Here is an 18,067-nt window from a genome sequence, read left to right on the forward strand (position 1 = left end):
TTCGTCCATGTTTTAGACTACAAGACCCATGTTCCTGATTACTGATGGTGCTATTTGGGGCCCAGGAAAGCTAAACTCAGAAATATGAGGACAGCATCATGTTTTTCAGGGGTGGGTAGGTGTGGGAGCACTTATGCCTTCCAAAGCGGTAGTTAGCTGAAATAAACTCAGTGAGATCTCGTTTTGAATTATAGAATTCTGTTGTGATTTTCTTGTCTCCCCCCCCACACACAACTGTCCATTTTCCTACCAAACAGCACTATCCAAAGAAAAGCAGCTTCAGTAATTTGGCTCCGTTCCATCTCCTGCTACCTAAAACTGGCTTACTCCTATTACAGAAATAAAGTTCTCTTTGCCAGGATGATGAAATTGTAACTGATGGCCACGGCAGTAGAGGAAATGTCTTCTTCAGCCTGGAAGTTCATTATTATTATTATTATTTAATTCTTGTTTATCATGATTATTTAATGGTTTCTCTCCAACAGCTCCTGGATTAGGTAACCGAGATGAAAGGACCCTTTTGTATCTTGTTAAATAAATTAATAGAATCATGAGCTACCTGGTAGGGCAATTCATCTGCCGTGTGGCTATTAGAACTACAAAGGGGGGGTTGCACTATATATATATTTTATGAAACATGGAAAGTGACTTTTAAAGACTCTCAAGTGGTCTAAACCTGGAGATATGTTAGCATCTCTCTCATAGATTAAACAAGACTTCACGTCTGCCCCCCACTTTGACCTTCCCGTTATCTCGTCTCCTTATTTCTTCCATTCCCTACTTCAGCCCCTTGGCAACCCTTTTGGGAGAGGGGGTGGAATTGGATTCTCATGCATTTGGGGGGGGGGGAGAATCATTTAGCAAACAAAGTAGCAGTACAATGAAAAGAGGTGGATTTTGGATGGAAATTGAAGAAAAGAAAGCCCCCTTACATACCTTTGGCAGAGTTGGAAAATTTTTTGGTTAGTAAAACTTCTAGCTATGCAGCAGAAAAAGCATTTAAGAACCCTACAGAGCAGAATTAATGTCGAGTTTTCCCAAAGTAGACCACCCCTTATGACTTGGTTCTTCTCCACAGGCACTTACAATTCATTCTCAGACCCGGGTAAGAGAAAGAATAAAAGTTCCATTTACTCAGTTCTGAATATATAAAAAACAGCATATTGTAGAGGGGAAAATAGACTGATTACACGAACAGATCTTACTGACTACATAACCGACTACATAGCAAACTGACCACAAGTGACTCTATAGCTACTGACCAAAATACTAACTATATAGTGTTAACTGAACACTGACAGAAAAAGAGTAGGAAAAGACTCTTAAGTAGAGAGTTGTGGATCTCTTCAAGATGAGAGGCATGGAGGGAACTACAGTGGTGCCTCGCTAGACAGTTACCCTGCATGACAGTTTTTTCGCTAGACATTGACTTTTTGCTATTGCTATAGTGATTCGCAAAACAGTGATTCCTATGGGGGAATTTCGCTGGACAATTTTTGGTCCCTGCTTCAGAAACCGATTTTTGCTAGACGACAATTTGCTTTTCGCTAGACGATGATTTTGCTAAACAGCTATTTCAGTGGAACGGATTATCATCGTCTAGCGAGGCACCACTGTATTGCTTACTGCTGGACTGATTGACCATCATCCCAGTCCCTCCCAGCTAAAACTTCTTAAAGATAGCATACAACAGTAAACTGCTAAAACTCCAACACATACAAGCTACCTTAGGACTGAACAAAACGTGATCCCTATTTGGGCCTTGCAACCCTTCTACAATTAGAATGATGTGAGGGAAGAAACAGAACATGCTCAGTAGGTGTATACCTTCCATTTTAACTCTGGCCCCAGGAGGCCAAGATTTGTAGAGACAAACTTCCTGTCCTCAAGACTATGGAAATGCTATGTTTCTGGATTACAACTAGAGATAGGATTTTCAAAATTTCTGAGATACAAATATCACAGTTCTCCAGTGTGAGAATTCTACCTCTCTTGGAGGCACCTGACAAACATTTAAATGTGATTTGCCTGAGAGAGAAAAAGGCTGCCATTGGAAGGCTTTAAGACTTAGCCAGGACTGGTTCTGCTCAAGTTTTCTTCTCAGAAAGTAAAGTCCCAGCTAACATGAAGGCAGGAACTGGATGTTTGGGTGGAGTTATCCTAGGATAGGATGGAGCGCTTTGTGGAGACCCTGGACTGCCAGAAGGACACACAAATGGGTCCTACAGCAAACTGAGCCTGAACTGTCTGGAAGGGAGTTTGTCCAGCTTTGGGACCGTCCTGAGAAGGCAGGATTGTCCGGAAAAGGCAATAATGCTGGAAAAGGTGGAAGACAGCAGGAAACAGGAAGGCCAAATATGAGATGATGATGATGATAAATCACCCAGAATTGTGCTCTGGCACCAATGGGGTGGTAGATAGATAGATAGATAGATAGATAGATAGATAGATAGATAGATAGATAGATAGATAGATAGATAGATAGATAGATAGATAGATAGATAGATAGATAGATAGATAGATAGATAGATAGATAGATAGATAGATAGATAGATAGATAGACAGATGGATAGACAGATGGATAGACAGATGGATAGACAGACAGACAGATAGATAGATAGATAGACAGATGGATAGACAGATAGATAGACAGACGGACGGACGGACGGACGGACAGACAGACAGACAGACAGACAGACAGACAGACAGACAGACAGACAGACAGACAGACAGACAGACAGACAGATAGATAGACAGACAGACAGATAGATAGATAGATAGATAGATAGATAGATAGATAGATAGATAGATAGATAGATAGATAGATAGATAGATAGATAGATAGATAGATAGATAGATAGATAGATAGATAGATAGATAGATAGATAGATAGATAGATAGATAGATAGATAGATAGATAGATAGATAGATAGATAGATAGATAGATAGATAGATAGATAGATAGATAGATAGATAGATAGATAGGCTGTTCTCCCCCGTGAGACATATTTAGGTATTTTTAAGGTGCCTGCAAGAGAGGTAAAACTCCCACAGTGGAGGATGATGGTATTCACAGTCCAGAAAAATCCAAAAATCCCATACCTAATTACATCTCCCAGTGAATGTTTCACCTAGCAGAATCAGTGGTCATCGGTACTCTTCCCTCACATAATTTTGGGACTGTACTTCAAAAAAGTAACATTTCCAAGTTCTGTTAGGGGATGAATCATGCACTTTTGCCTCTGCTTGCATCTTTTGCAGGATTCTGTCACATTTCAAAAGTCTGTGCAACCTGCTTGGACAAAACCTCTTCAATAAATGAAAAGGCCCTTTTCAAGCTAGGATGGAGAACACTATGAATCCGCTTTCTCCCCTTTTCATTTTTTTTGCAAATATGCAGGTTCTTCCCACAGAATTAATCCACAAATGTGCAGATCTGGATGAAATCTCACCATATCTTCAAGGAAAACTCCCAGGATAGCTCAGTAGCCACCAGAAGGATCATGTGCAGCCCTTTAAGCACTAATTTGATTTTCCAAAAAACCTCCACTTTATAAATGTGGATCACCATGCTTCTGTATCCACAATTCAAAATACCAGGAAATGGCCAAAAGGAGAAAGGATGCCAAGCTTTGCCTAGCAAAGGACAGCCTGAATTTTGGCAACACCAATGACAGCAGTCAAGATGGTCTACAGGAAATCCTCTTGTGCTCGCTACTACCGTTCACAAAGAGATACCAAGCGGGGGAAATCCCAAAACCTGACTCCTTTTTCATCAGTTAATTACTTCTCACCCAAACACAGAACAATTATCAGGGTGGTTTTTCAATAATCTCTCTCTCTCTCTCTCTCTCTCTCTCTCTCTCTGCCCTGGCCATAAACACAATATGGAAGAAATATAGGCTGAATCAGGATTGTATAAGTCATATAATGAACCTTATAAGGTGGTGTGTGAAGAATTGTTTCCAGTCTGTGCCAGCCCCCCCCCAGGGGGCCATGTGGTCCCCTGTTGAGAACAGCCATCCTATGATCTCACTATTTGTTATGCCCCATAGAAAGTGCCTTTCATGAAACTACCAACCCCATTATACCTTGTACTTCCCATAGAATGTAGCCCTACCCAGCCAACTCTTCTGTCTTCATCATGTCAAAGAGAAGCCATTATTTCTCAGCTAAATGTGATTACGGACCTTTGAAAGAACTGTATTTTGCCTTAAAAACAAAACAAAACAAAAGCATGGGGTGATTTCTGCCAATTTCTGGGGGCTGTAGTCCATGAATTTAAAAAAAAAACAACCTGTGCCTTGTGGCCTTGATCCAAACCCAACCGACATGGCTCTCCCATACTTTGTTTCTGCCCACAAGACTTTGTATTTTCTGCTCTCATGGGGATTAAGAGTATGCAATGTTGGCAATATGTGTCTTTTCTCCACACACTTCTAAAGATATGCCTCTTTGAACACATTTGTGTCTGCATGTGTTTTCTGTGTCTCTGGCATTTTGATTTCAAGAGCATGAAACGGACAGCAAGCCTCATGAATTTCTGACACAAAGCGCACGTTAATTCACAATGAGTCTTGGGAAATGTGAGATGCATCATTTGAATAAGACGTTCACCTCTTTGAGCCTGGACTGGGTTTATGTGGGACATCTCCTTGGAGCTGTCCATGGTACTACTTTCCTACCTAAACCATTGCTTTGGCTTGGCTTGAATCAAAACTTGGGGTTGAGTTTGACATTTGCATCTGCTCTCCTCAGATTTGCTTTCCTTCTTGGTCCTCCCTGCAAAGATGATTCTCCTCCTCATCTAACTCAGGAACCAGCCAGAGGAATGGTACAACCCTGGAGGAAACTTCTTAGCATTTTCCCTCTAGCCATTGTGTTCATTAAAGTTTTCATCTCAGAACTGCCGGCCATCAAAGGAGGGAAGATGGGATGAAGTTCTGTCTGTTTTCTCCTCTGTGTGTGTGGTGGAATATCTCAATGGTTAATTTCAATTGGTTTAGGGCATCAAGGAGAAGTGGTGGAGGAACATATGTGCTTTCATCTATCATATGCATAACATGATTGTGAAATGCCTATAAGGCCATCTGCCCTCACCCCAAGCCCTCTGGGTGAGACAATGGAGACCCTGGCAGCTGGGCATCAGGAGGGTGCAAAGATGCAGAGAGAGGGTCCAGGCAGGGTGTTAGCAGGCCTGGATTAGAAATTAGGGACTGGGTTGGATGTGACACAATATCATAGTTTAGACCTGCTCCATCCATCGTCAGAGGAGTGATGGAGATGTCCAGCTTTTGATAGAAGAGGAAGGAGGAGGAAGAGGAGAAGGGTGGCAATCAGTGTCATCCACTTTATCCCTTCTCTGTTGACTGGCCATGCAACCTGCCACGTACTGAAGGATGGAGGAAGAAGTAGAGGAAGATGGAGGAAGAACTAGAGGAAGAAGTCTACTCTCCCTCCATAGGCTCTCCTTGCCTGGCTTGATGAGGCTTTCATAGCACATGGGAACTCTGGACAGACTCAGTGTCATCTGAAGACTTTCAAACATCAATATGCAAAGTGTGGAACTTTCACTGCAGCTGGGGAATTCTAGGAGATGCAGTCTAAAGAGGTCCTATTCTGCCATGGTGCAGAGGGTGTCAGGAGGAGAGGGCAGCATTCCTTTCCCCCCCCCCCCCATCATTTGTCAGGTGCAACACCTGATGGAACTGGAGTTAAGATGAATCAGGATTGAAAGATATAAAAGTAGTGAAGGGAGAACATACATGGAGTTTGTTCTCCTGACGTTTTACACCTCCCTCTCCTGTTGTGAGTCATCAAGTCACAGTGGACATATAGTGAACCTAACAGTGTTTCCAAGGTGCATGAGATATTTAAGAAGTGGTTTTTACCCCTGTCACCCCTCGGTGCATTTCCATGGTTAAGCAGCCAATCAAACCCAGGCACCCTGACTCCCAACCCATCACTCTATTCATGACACCACATTGGCTCCCCTACCTGTTTTTTGTTTTTGTTTTTTAGATCAACCAGAGAGCGGAAGATGGGGACCATCCCAAGACATTTTGCTGACAGCAGTGAAAGACAAGATGACACCCCTTCCATACACAAAAACGGATGAGAGTGGCACTTGATTTGGTATATTCTGTACCAAACTCGAAGCATACCCTGATCTGCTGTCCGGTGGGGGGAAACATCTGGTGAATTAAGGAAAACAGCCCGGGGGCTTCCACTGCAGACAGAACCATCTGCAGTCAGAGGTGACTGACTCACTCTGTCCATTTGTAGGGCTGGCCCTGAGCTTGTTAATTTCAATGGTCAAAATCCTGTTGCTTAGCCTAGTAAATCATACCAGAGTAGAGCCATTGAATCAATTAAGATTTAGGGAGTCAACTCCTCCATAAATTCCATGACTGAAATAGGCCTATTTTAGTTCTGATTTATTTTAGCATCATGAGTCACTGTTAGAATATGCCCATTTGAATCAATGAAATGTATGGTAGAGTTGACGCACCCAATCCCCATGATTCAATGGGTGTACTTTAATGTGATTTTTTTAATGCCAAGCAACAGAATTTTGTCCATTAAGTCCTCCCACATCTCTACCGTCCTCCTAATGGTGTAACCAGTGAGACCCTTGTTAATAAGGGGGTATCCTGTAGGCACCAATGTCACATGTTCATGGCACAGTAGATGGAGAGATCATTCTCTATTATCTTTTGAACATCTGAATGTGCAGTGACTGGGATACGCCAACCCCAATCCTTCTGGACAGTCCAGTTCCCCTAAGAGCAATCCCCTGGATTTAACCAGTCTATTTAGGAGTACAGGAAGTGATCAGAGTAAGGGGGTGGGTGAAATGAAGTCTGTACAGACAGAACTTGTTGGCGAAGAGAACATTCTGCCCACACGCCATGCGAATGCACAAGGCAAAGACAAGAGGGGAATGGAGCAACCCGGCTCATTTTGTCTATTGAAAAGATTCTCTTTAATGAATATTTTAAGTCAGTTTAGCCTTTCAGAGGGGCTGTTCCCCTTTCAAATGAACCCTACTTCCTCTCCCTCCCCTTTTTTCTTTTTGGTCTTTGCTTAGCTCCTTGTCGGTAATCAATCTGTCATTTGTGTGTGTGTGTTTTTTATTTCAAAAATTCCTCATATGGTGGGTCCCACTGGAGACATGGTACTTGCATTCTCTTTCAAGTGAAGTCCTCTTCATACCACAGGGCAGGGAGTGCAATGATGAGAGAGGTGGAATTTTTTTCCCCCCTAAATAAACATATGAAGAAATAATGACTAGGGAGGGAAAGGAACCCAGCATAACCTCCATTTCTTACAGCGGGGGAAGTTGGAGGAAAGGTGGGGACCCTGTAGTCTTCTGAGCGTTGTTGCAAAACAACTTCCATCAGCTCCAACCAAGCCTGCATAGCCCATAGTAACAGATGATGGGAGGCCTGCAGGCTCCTGTTTTATAAGGATTTCTTGAAAGATGTGGAAGTCGTGACTCCAATGGAATCTTAGAATAAAGAAGTGGGAAGGGGCTTGTAGGGCCATCAAGTCCAACCCCCTGCTCAATGAAGGAATACAAATCAAAGCTGATCTGAAAGAGGTTTTTCCAGTTTTCTGTTGAGTTCCTTCAACGTTGGAGCGCTTACCACCTCCCAATATCATTAGTTCCATTGTTGTACTGCTCTAACAGTTGTTCTTCCAGTCTTTCCTTTTAGAGCTTGTTTTCCAGTCCCCCGATAATCTTTGTTGTCCTCCTCTAAATGTATTGCAGTTTCTTGGCGTCCTTCTTAAGGTGTGATATTCAGAACTGGACACAGTACTCTAGATGAGTCCTAACCAGTGCTGACCATCAACTGCACCAATAGTCTCTGGAGCCCACAGACAGTTTCTCAGACCACTGCTCAGAAAATATATTGTTCAGGTGGCAGTCCTCTGAATGCCCTGGTCAGCAAGGCCAGAGGACCTATGGACCGGTGGATTTTGGGTATTGTCATGAGAAGTAGATTTTTCCAAACTCTTATTTCAAACAGCAATTCGGAAACTCCAGGAAGAGATACTGGTCCTTGGTTTGTTTGTTAATATAGTGTTTGTACTTCCTGTTCTCAGTCTGTATGGGTCACCAGGCAGCAAAATTCTCTGTTGGGGCAGAGCTGTAGGCAGCTAAACATGTGGTGCAAGCTGGCTGGTGGAGGAAGTGTGAGTGGCATCAGGACCAAGATTAAATGGAGGGCATGCTGGTGCAAGGTGTCCACAGGATTCATGAATGCCTGCCTTCCCATCATGCAGCTAAAGTGTGCAGAGTGAGGGTTGGGCATTCTAAAGGCTCCACCCCCATGCTGTAGTAGTGGACCCAGGGCTTATTGGCTCAACATACAAATACTTTTTGATTAGCAGGACGAAGACATCATCTGCCACCTTCTCTCTGAGTTTAGCTACAATCCACCCAGTCACAGGGGAATTGTGAGGGATTTCCTTATCAATCACATATTATTATGAGCTGTGACTTCTCTGTTCCAATGCAAAGTATTTTTGGTGGGTTTTGTTTGGAATGGGAAAATATGATTCATTAGCCTTACCAACCACCTAGATGTCCCCCGTCCTCATTTTATTTCATCTCAACCACACCCAGAGATTGAAAAGCTGCTTTTATGGAACTCCATAAAACTCCAGAATGTATGTGGGTGGCACTGCAGGCTAAACCGCAGAAGCCTCTGTGCTGCAAGGTCAGAAGACCAGCAGTCGTAAGATTGAATCCATGCGACGGAGTGAGCTCCCGTCGCTTATCCCAGCTCCTGTCGACCTAGCCATTCGAAAGCATGTAAATGCAAATAGATAAATAGGTATCAGCTCACTGGGAGGGTAACGGCGTTCCGTGTCTAGTCGTGCTGGCCACATGACCATGGAAACTGTCTTCGCTCACTCTATGGCTTGGAAATGGAGATGATCACCACGCCCTAGAGTTGGACACGACTGGACTAAATGTCAAGGGGAACCTTTACCTGTGAAACTCCAGGAACTAGCGTACATCTTGGTGGCACAGAAGGTTACTTTAGTTGACCAATGAGGTCAGAGTAGAAAAATTTGGAGATCATTCCATACTCTGGAAAGTTGCTTTTTGGATGACAACTCATCAAATCCCCCAGCCAGCATGAGGCCTAGAGAAGCACGGTATTATATTAGATGACCTAAAAAGGACATCATCACACGAAGTTACTTGTTTGACAAAAACGTCCAGAATTGTCAAGCCAGATTAGCCATTGGACAATGGGCTCAAGGGACCATCTGAGTGAACGGTCCTTTGGCCTGGGACACTATAGCTGTTGTGGTCCCAAACCCATCTTTCTCGGGCTCTGCTCCCAATGCTGTAACCATAACTCAAAAGGGTTTTTCTTTGGATACAGAGTTCGAGATGAACGTTTGGAGAGACAGAGAAGAGGTTCATAAATGCTTTTCCTTTCTATTTCTTCACTCCGTCATGGGTAACATACTGAATTCCATGAGGCTGGGGTCTTATGATAGAGCCCCCCAGACACATTAAAAAAGGGATGTCTTTCCCATGTTCTCTCACCACCATTGTCTGCCAACCACTGGAGATGCTGGAAGTGAACCAATTTAGCTGAACCTCTGCACTAAAATTTCACAGAGTTATGAACTTGTAACCGTTCCTTTGTCTGTTCTAGCAACCAAATTGGGAGGACTTTCTGAATCTGGAGGCAGCCAGGGCAGCCCCTGTGTAAAAGTTAAAAGGAAATCAGCCACTGTGGTCTGAGTAGAGCTGGTCTCTTAAGGGGGGAAATCATTCTTATCATTAACTTTTCCAAAAGAAGGTACGCATATTAAGGCAGTGCATCAGCTGCGGGAAACGGGAAACATTTCTGCCAGGACCTGCACCTCGATCACACAGCAGCATCATCCAAAGTATAGCATTGGCATCTTACAGAAATAACAACTTTAGCAGCTGGACTTTAGTATCTATTAATTACCCATTACTTTCCATGCTGGCTGGAGGGTTTTGGAAGGCACAGTCCAAAAAAGCAACTTTTTACAAGCTCCAGTTACAGAAAAGGGAGCTGCAGAGCATTGCATGCGGTGCATTTCATGCCCCAAGATCTCATGATGGTCTAGAAATAGGGTGGGAACTGCTTAGCTATTGGGAATGAGGGCAGGAAAGGAGCAGATTTGAATAGGCTTTGTGACACCAGGATATCAGTTTGGGCATGCATGTGATTCTGTTGCCTTTTGTTTATAATAAATAAATTATAACCTACAATGCAGCAGAATTTGTGTATAGCAGCTGGAAACATTTAGATTTTAAAAAAACCACTCTTTGCATAGAGTAAAATCTGTTGTTCTCCTGTATGTATGTGTGTGTGTGTGCCAGTAGTATTCAAATAATCACTGTTGCCTTGGTTAAAACATGAAATAACTTTTACTGTTCATAAACATCTATAAAACATAACATAACTTATAGTGCTTAGACATTTGGTATGACAGACATGTTAGGTTGTAAAAATTCCAACAAGTAGGAGGCAGAAGGAGGAAGCAATGTTGCTTATTCTCAGGCATCAAAGTATCTCAGGCAGCTTCCATACACAAGGGGCAAATATTGAGAAGGGAATGAATAGATGAGAAAGGGAGCTAAACAACTAGACTCTGAAAGCCTTTCAGTAAACATTTATCCATCTAAGTCTGCGTCCTATACACTGACCAGAAGGTGCTGAACTTGGGACCATCTGCAGGACAGGCACATGGTCTACACCTGCCCTACAGGCTTTTTCTCTAGCCTGTCTTTACCTGGGCTATGGTCACAGAAGAGATGGTGACGGTGGAATTAAAGGGAAGTGACTCATGGTGTAACATGGGCAAAGACATTTCCCGGAAACTCTTCTGGTTCCCTTCTCCCAACAGTCCACGAGCTTCGTAGGGCATCCGCAGGAGCGTAGCAAGGCACAGACCTTGCCCATTCATCCGTACCAAGGGAGAGGAAAGACCAGGGAGGCGAGAGAAGAGGAAGAGGAAGAAGGAAAGGAAGGGGAAGAGGAGGCTGAGAGACACGGACAACAACGTGTTTTATACGTGCCTTTTTCCCTTCCTCTCTTTCCCATTTCCAAAGCAAGAATACAAATGATCCCAACAAAGCCCTGGCCATCCTGAAAGCCTGTAGCCAATTAGAGACTATCAATATTTAATCAGCTCCCTGCCATTGTGCAGCTTGCAATGAGCTTCTCCGGCCTTGCCACGCAAACGCTTCCCTCCCTCCCTCCCCCCCGCCCCACCATCACAGACACACTGTTATGACACATAATGATATTGGCAATGAATAATTTAGAACAGGTTTTTTTTTTCCTCCCCTTCTCTCCCTTCCCTCCTCCCACTCTGTCCTGCACACAGCGCTTTCTCCAGTGTCCTGATGAATAGAAAACGTGCAATGGGAAAGGAAGTTTCCTACTCTGTGTGTGTGTGTGTGTGTGTGTGTGTGAGAGAGAGAGAGAGAGAGAGAGAGATTGGGAGGGAGAGGGAGAGAGAGAGATGGGCACACAGAATAAATCTGGTGGACCATTCCAGGTCTCTAACTTGGAGCTTTCTTCTTCTCGAATGTTGAAGCATCATAATGAATACACCATAGGAAGGCTCAGAATAGGCTTGTAGGCTCTGAATAGCCTTGTTCTCCTCCAAAGCCAATGCCGAGCCATTCCCTAAAGTGAGGTATGAATAGGCTCCAAAAGGTCACTTACATTTAAAAACATTTCTGGAGGTCTTGCAGTGAAATTTTTCCAACAAGGCCCACTGTTGCTGATGGGTTGCACCTAGTCTATATACATATTTGACGCCTCATCATCCAGAGTTCATCTGCTCTCGGTGATGTTGGGCTCCTCAAAAAAAAGGTAGTGCAAGCAGCTTAGAGTAGACTTAGGGAGTGTGGTAAAGCAGTGTGGCGTTGTGTCTAAAGTATTCAAATAGGACTCAGGAAATCTCAGTTCTAGTGACCTCCTCTGGGCCAAAAAACTGACTGGGTCACCTTGGGCCAGTCAAACTCTCTTAGCCTGACCTACTTCACAAGGTTGTTGTTGTTGCAGTTCTGAATTTCTGGTAAAATTCCATTTGCGATACAGTACAAGTATAGAGAGCCACAGAGGAGGACACTTAGAAGTCCCCCGAGTCCACACCTTTCTCATTAACTGGCACTGAAAGCCTCAATAACTCACTCTAGGGTATTTGTAGTAGAAACAAAAAATTCTTTACCTGCACTTGCTTGAAATTACAGACTTGTGTATACTGCTTTCATGACTACACCCATACTTAGCAACCAAGTGAACAGATCTTACAGCAAACAGAAGAACTGCCCCCAACAGACTAAAAAGAGGGGGGCAAACGCTCAGCAGAGTGGTGGGGCCTTCAAAAGCTGGAGTCAATGGTTAATGCTGGATAAAGAGATAACCCCCCAGCCCAGAAAAATCCCCCCCCCCATCACACAAAGTACAGGCAGCATGTGAGGAACTCATAAAACTCCAACAGTTGTGAGGAAAAAGTAGGCAGAACAAGAGGCATGTATGACATCTTGATCTCTCTAGCGGAATGGTAGATTATAAATGTAAACAGTATATACATAATTAAAGTAATGATTCTCTGTTGGTTGTAGGTTTTTCAGGCTGTCTGGCCATGTTCTGAAGGTTTTTCTTCCTAATGTTTCGCCAGTTTCTGTGGCCGGCATCTTCAGAGGACAGGAGTTGGAACTCTTGTCTGTGCTCTGGTGTAGTGTGTGGGAAAATTGAGTATTTATAACTGTGGGATCCGCTTTTTGTCCTTTTCAGGAGACTGAGTGATTATGGTGATCAGGGTGTTTTTTGTTATGGGTGCATTGTTGTGATAAGGGGGGGGAGATGATTTGTCACTGTGATTGATGGGTGTCATTAGCTCATCTTTGGTGTGCAGTGATCACCGGTCCTTGTGGCTGGGTAGAGTTTGTTGACTTTTTGCAGGCTGTATTTTTCAGTGCTGGGAGCCAGGCTTTGTTGAGTTTTAGACTTTCGTCTTTTTTTGTTGAAGCTGTGCCGGTGTTTGTGGATTTCAATGGCTTCCCTGTGTAGTCAAACATAATGATTGCTGGTGTTGTACAGTACTTCTGTGTTTTGAAATAGAATTTCATGTCCACGTTAGGAAGAAACGTTAGGAAGAAAAAAGTTCAGAATATGGCCAAACGGCCCGAAAAACCTACAACAACCATTGGATCCTGGCCGTGAAAGCCTTCAAGAATACATTAATGATTCTCTCTTCCTCATCACCACAGACTCAGTGACTAATGTGGCCTAGACCCCAATAATCCCCTTTCAAAGCCCAAAATTGAGCCCGCTATCAGCCCAGCTAGGGCTATAACAAGCTGTACACCCCAGAGTAGATAGACAGAAATAGAGCCCTTCAGTTTTTTTTTTCCAAAGGGCTTGTCCAGCTCTCTTTTTCCAGCCTCACCTACCTCACAGGCTTCTTGCATACTACAAATGTGAAACCATAATGCACAAAACAGGCATGTTAGCTTGTTATTGATTTATCTTTTACACCAAACAGGCTGTTTTTCCTTCAGTCAGCTCAAAGTAGGGTGCATGGCTCCCTCCCTCCCTACTTTTAGCCACAAGGCCATCCTGAAAGGTAGGCTAGTCTGAGGATGAAAGACTGAACTTGTTGGCATTTTTACAATGTCTCATGCTGCCTGTGGTTTGAGTGACTGGGAGGGACTTTTTCTGGGCTGGGGTGACTGTCAATCCACCCATCACTAACCAATCATTCCTTCCCTTTCTCTGAATTCAAAGAGAGCCCCGCCTCTCCGGTGAGTGTTCTTCTTCCCTCTCTTCAGTTCATCGAAGTCTGTTTGGTTGGTTGGTTGCTGTTGATCTGTTCACAATTGTAATGAAACGCTTTTATTCTTTCTCTTACAGATATCTGAGAGTCAGATATTGAGACTTTAAGTGCCAGTTAATGAGAAAGGAGTGGACTGTCTGGGGGAACTTGATGCTATTCTTCTCTGTGAATCTCTCTATTTCTGCTGTGTCACAAAAGGAATTTTACCAGAAATTCAGAACTCTGAAACAGAACAGGGATCACCTAGGAAGTTTCATGACTCAGTGCAGTCTAAACCTGGCCGCTATGCAGCCTGAAGTACAACAAAAACACTGGGCCGCCCTGACTCTATAGCCCTGCCCAGGCAATCCATCTGGATCTTCCTCCAGAGGAGCGTGTGTCCTATGGTTGTGGATCAGAAGAATCACGGAAGGCAGATCCCCAGAATGCTCAATTCTTGTGGATCTGCCGTGATCACTGATCGGAAAGCATGAAAACCCCATCCCTCTCCAAACAGCAGTGATGGAGATGAGATTAGAAACAAATAATAATGAAGTAATGTTCGCCTAGCTTCCTTAGGGACACTCCAGAACTAATAGTGAGCAAATGGCCTATCCGATGGAGATAGCGACAACATCCAGGGAAGCAAGGAATCCACGTGGGGTTTCAGACTGAGACACTGGCTCATCAAGAATTTAAACCTACAGCTAACAATAAATTTCTAGAAGTAGTTTTAAACGGCCATTGTCACGGCTACCACTGAGCCTTCGTTTGGGACCCCAGTGGGATGATTCCAATCTGCAACTTATACCAAGCAAAAGTGATTATCTGTGGCTCAAACTCTATTGCTTGGCGTTGTAAGCGGAAGCTCGAGTAAGCCCACTGAATCAGTGGAAATTGGGTAGTCAACTCCTCTGTAAGCTCCACGGATTCATGTGAGCCTACTGGGGTGGTGACTTATGATGCTAAGCAGCAGGATTTCAGCCCGTTGGTCACTGGCCTTACGTTCTGTTGAGCAACTTCTGGGGATGAGAAGACCACTGCCCTGCCCTTTGGATCTACAGAGGACCACCTAGAGAAAAGAAAGGAAGGATTCCAGAGAGATAAAAGGACGCTTCCTGTTTGGCAAACTATTTTTTTAAAATATCAGAAAGAATCTGTTCGAGACCAGCAACTTGTTTAAAGATAACACCCTATTCTATGCAGTCACCCCCATCTTTCATACTGAACAAGGGGAACTGTCTCCTTTATGTCCAATGTCCAGCGACAGAACATGTTGCAGAGTTTTGAATTCCTGGCAAAAATTCCACAGTAGAAGTATAGAGATACAGAGAGGAGAATAGCTATAAGTTCCCCAGATAGTCCACCCCTTTCTCATTAACTGGCCCTCAAAAGAGGCAGCAGGGTGTCAAGAAGACAGGAGTCAGCGTGCATCCTGTCCAGCACCACTGCACTAGCTGGCTGGCTTCAGGTGCAATGGTAGGTCCTGTCCCAACCCCAGTGTTGAATCAAATAGATCAATGCAGGGATCCCCCACTGAGTCAGAATGTTGGTCCTACAAGACAAGGCTGTCAATCCTGCTTGTAAGTGACTTTCCAGTGGGCGCCCTCCCACTATCTAGAGGCTCCGAAAGGCTTCCTTTGAGGAAAGTTGATCCCTAGGGAGCCTCAGAACCTGAAGGGAGGGTACAAAGGATGTTTTTAAATTAAATTAAAATAAAGATAAACGTCACCAGGTGCAGTACATGGCGGAGTTGGGTCATCTGGATTTTGACCATTGTTATCTTCTCATAATGTGTAACATTATTTAACTGCTGGGCTGACTAATTGGGTGGGTAGACCACGGCCCAGAAGCTTTGCTTGATCCTCTCTGCAAGGAAAACTGCAGGAGACTTTAGCCCTATTCTGGAATTTGAACCTGAAAGCAGGTAGGGCTAGAATGGGATGTGGGGATGCCTATGAGCCATGCCCTAGAGTCCTCACCCGGTCTTTGTGTATTCAATGTGACGAGAAGTCCATTGGCACTCTTGGGTGAACAAGCTTATCGTATTCCTGTAACTCCCAAACACAGGCACTTTTTATGCACATTCACCACCGTTTCTACCTTATCTGCTTTTGGGGTACAAAGTCTAGATGGGGCTTTATTTTAATGCAAGCTGAACATTCAGAAAAAAAGCAGGGGGGTTGAAAATCCTCAAGGCAGGAGGTTCACCCACCCACCCCATCTCCCCATCTCTTGTAATAACTCTGCAGCATAGCCTTTCTCTGTGTTGCTTCTAATAGTGGAATGGCTTTCTTACCGCAAAGGCGTTTCTCTCTATGGAGTGCGCCCAAGAGTGTGCTGAACTGGAGCCAATGGGACACTAAGCTACCGAAGGAAGGGACGACCCAGGATGGAAGCAGCTAGACCAGCCTCCACCATTGTGGAAGTTTGTTTTCTAAAGGTCTGGTCCCTTCTGTTTTGGACTGAGACGGTGGTGCCATCTGGGTAGAACTGGAAGGGGATGGGGGCAGAAATCCAGGATTCCACTCAGCAGAACGAGTAAGAAGTCCTCCAAAACACAGCGGGGCTGGCTGAGTATAGAAAGAATTAAGTGAAATCTAATGTACAGCATCCAACTGAAGGAAAAGCTCCCGTAGGACCATTAAGTCCAGGATCTCAAATAACTGAACTGTGCCAATGGATCGGGACCTCTGAAATGGAAAAGCCCTTAAAGCCAGTTGATATCCGACTCAAGGCTGCTTCTTAGCTGCAGGCTCTCCGATACTCCAAAATAAATGCCCTTAACATCCTCAGCCCCCTCCCCTCCCCCCCTTTTTAAGATGGTTTAAGCTGTTTTTCCATTTCCTCCCCAAAGAGCCTCTTGGATTCTTCTGGTGAATAATTTATCTGACACATTTTGCTGTTTATTTCTGTTTGTAAATTAGCCACAAGCTGGTGCGGAATTTACAAATGTGTTTGTTATCCTCAACTGCTCAAGGAACGGCTGTTGGGCACGGCTGTCATTTTGGAAAGTTTTTTTTTTTTAAAAAAAAGGACATATACCTGGTTTCCACATTTCTTAATGTGTTCTGTCCGCAGGATCGGCTTAATCCATCTGTCTGTGAATGGATCCCTGGTCGAAGCTCCAGGGGATCAGAAAAGAACTGGTTGCGAATCCTCGTTCCACAACTGTGTTTAGTTGTTTTCAATTATTTAAAATATTTATATGCCACCTTTCTCCTAAAGGATCCAAGGCAGCTTGCAGTATTAAAAGAAACACAGTTAAAAGCTAAAATAATAAATAGCTGCAATATTTTAAAAGAATTAAACAAACATCATACTAAAACTTAATTTAAAAGAGCAATATTAAAAACACAAGTAAAGCAACCGAATGCAATAATCTCCTTTTTAAAAAAATTCCCTTAGTCAACCAGTTATAAGGAAAGCCGAAGAGCAAGGTCTTCACCTGCTTGAGGAAGGACAGCAAAGATGGAGTCAACATCCAGTGGGAGGGAGTTCCAGAGTCAAGATTAGAAATGCAGATTTGTCGCTTCCAAAGTGGCTAAAGGGACTGGAGGGCTTCAGAAGCTGCAGTTGACATTTTCCTGAGCATTCATAGAATGGTTGCACAGGATCACAAGCTGAGTGTGGTGAAGTGACTTTGTAAGGGACTATAATTCAGAATTCCTCGGCTAGCAAGCTCGGTAGCCATACTAATTGGAAGGTTCTTGGAGTTGTGGTTAAAAACATCTCTTTGTTATTATGTGCCATTGAGTGGCTTCTGACTTAAATTAATTCTCAAATGTTTGCAAGGTAAGTGAGGTGGTCAATGAATTGGTTTACCACTGCCAGCTCCCAGTGAGTTTCCATGACAAACCATGGATTTGAACCCAGGACTCCCACATTGTCATCTAGCACTCTGCCCACTATGCCATGGTGCCTCTTCAGGCAGCAGCGAGGGGCTTTACAAATTGAGGATGAGGGTAGATTTGAGTTGGCAGCCCGGCACCCCATGTAAAAAAGATAAAGGTGTTCCAAGTTGAACTAGGATTGTTTGAAATTGGATTATAAAAAAGTATCCAGCAAAGGGATATGAGTTGAACAGGAGGAAGATGTGTGATGTGAATTTGCTAAGAAGTGGAATACAATTGTAAGGCTGCCTTAACCAAAGCATCATGTCCAGATCCTGAGAAATGAGAGTTCCATTCTATTTCAGGCTCCCTCAGTGTCCACTTCAGATTGCTACATT

This window comes from Pogona vitticeps, chromosome 11 (genome assembly GCF_051106095.1).
Source record: "Pogona vitticeps strain Pit_001003342236 chromosome 11, PviZW2.1, whole genome shotgun sequence".
In the NCBI taxonomy this organism is placed as follows: Eukaryota; Metazoa; Chordata; class Lepidosauria; order Squamata; family Agamidae; genus Pogona; species Pogona vitticeps.